General features: G+C 46.9%; 1 long non-coding RNA gene across 1 annotated transcript; it reads left to right on the forward strand.

The window, feature by feature from the left end:
• Window positions 1-519: 519 nt before the first annotated feature.
• LOC144247114 (uncharacterized) lies at window positions 520-1,657 on the forward strand. The gene is made up of 2 exons (XR_013340801.1): window positions 520-597; window positions 702-1,657. It is a non-coding gene; the product is annotated as an uncharacterized LOC144247114 (long non-coding RNA).
• The last annotated feature ends 204 nt before the right edge of the window (window positions 1,658-1,861 follow it).

Here is a 1,861-nt window from a genome sequence, read left to right on the forward strand (position 1 = left end):
TGCTCTGTATATTAGGGAATTATGGATGAAAGAGATTTCTTTAAATGAATATGCTGCTGTTCTCAATTCTAGTGACTACCCTATAGTGGTCCTGCCTTTTTAGGCTTATCATGCACCTCTGTTTTGCAGAATACAGACTAAGAATCCTTTGTCCCCCAGGGATGAAAATAACACCAATAAACGACCCCAGGATAAAGGGATGAGTTATAATCTTACTGATTTTTTAAGATGAAAATTAACAGGTGTGATAGTAAAAGCATTTATTTTTTCCCCCTTTTGCAATTTTAAGGCACATTGGAGACAGTGTGTATACTCATGAAAGTGAAAATATTTTATAGGGTTTTGTAGCAATTAATATCTTACAACAACACAGACAACTGTCGTGGTTTGACACGGAAAGAGAATTTTTTCCGGAAGGAAGAGGTCAATTTAGATATTGACCAATTGAAAGTAAACACGCCTCTGAGAACACAGAGGAGTTAAGAGAAGAATTCCCAGGGGAACTCGCTCTCTTTGGTTCCGGTCAGCATGCAGTGCAAACCTCCCCTGCCCAGCCACGAGCTGGGTGGGGGAGGAGAAGCCCATGGCCTGAGAAAGGTAGGCCGAAAGCCCCAAGGGTGGTGAAAGGACTGGAACCGGGCTGGTCCCTGCAGATGGAAGGGGGGAAGAAATCTGGGATGTCTCCATTTCCCCCCCCCCAGAGTTCCTCTTCCGAGAGGGAGAGAGAAAGCCGCAAGGAAGGAGGAGCGGGGGGAGCTGCTGCAAGGTGCCCAGCTGTGTGGGAGTCGCTGGATGTCCGGGCATCGAGCCATCCTGGGAGTTCGGACTTTTAACCCTTCCTTGAGAAATGAAAGCTTGTGAATTTTCCTTTCCCCTCCTCGGTTTGAAAGAGAGGAAGAGGGACACCTTGGACCCTGGGATGTTGGAAGGAGGAATTCTGGATGGGAGGGGGACAAGGAGTGGCTTTTGGCTGGACTTTTCCATGTTAGCCACAACCTGAACCAATCTTCTCCTCAAGAGGGACTGTGTTTTGGGAGGATGCCAGTGAGTCAAGAGCCCTGCTTCAGCTGGGAAAAAGACAAAAGTGGAGTGAACAGAGAAAAGGTCAGGGGGTTTGTGGTGGCGCCCCCTTGCCCTGGAAAGGAAAGAGAAGAGAAGAAGATCTCTGTTCTTGAGCCCTCGGCCCCAGGGGAAAATGGGGGGGACTGTGGTCCCAAACAATGAAAAACTGAACTGTTGTTTTCTCCCCTCTTGGCAGGGCATCCTTGAAAGGAAAAATCCTAAAGGCAGTCTGACCATCCATGCATTTAGTGGTGAGAGCACTGTGCATGGAAAGGAGAAGGGTCACCATGGCAAAATTTTTCTCCGGGCGGTGCCATGTGTGACATGGAAACACAGGATGTGGAGCTGTGTTTCTTGGGGGGTCTGTGGCACAGGAGAGACTCTGTTCCCTCGATGGACTGGGTATCGATTGTCTGGAGGGTGGAAACCTGATTGGGGTCCAGATTGTGTCTCACTGTGGTTTGTTGGAGTTGGGTGGTGGGGGGGAGGAATGTTTTGCAAGGTTTTCATTTGATCTTTGTGTGGTTTTTTTTCTCCCTTCTTTAGTTTTCTCTTTTCTTTTGTAGTAGTAGTTTAATAAAGTTTTTTTCTGTTATTAAGCTTGGGCCTGCTTTGCTCTATTCTAGATTCCACTTCACAGCATTCAAGGTAGGGATCACATTTTCATGGGGGCACTGGCATTGTGCCAGTGTCAAACCATGACACCAACTCAGAGCAGTCAGTTTGAGTGTCAGAAAAAACATCAGGTATTTCTGATATAACACCTCTCTGTGAGCAATTTGCAGATTTACGTAGTTTT

This window comes from Lonchura striata, chromosome 1 (assembly GCF_046129695.1).
Source record: "Lonchura striata isolate bLonStr1 chromosome 1, bLonStr1.mat, whole genome shotgun sequence".
Lineage (NCBI taxonomy): Eukaryota > Metazoa > Chordata > Aves > Passeriformes > Estrildidae > Lonchura > Lonchura striata.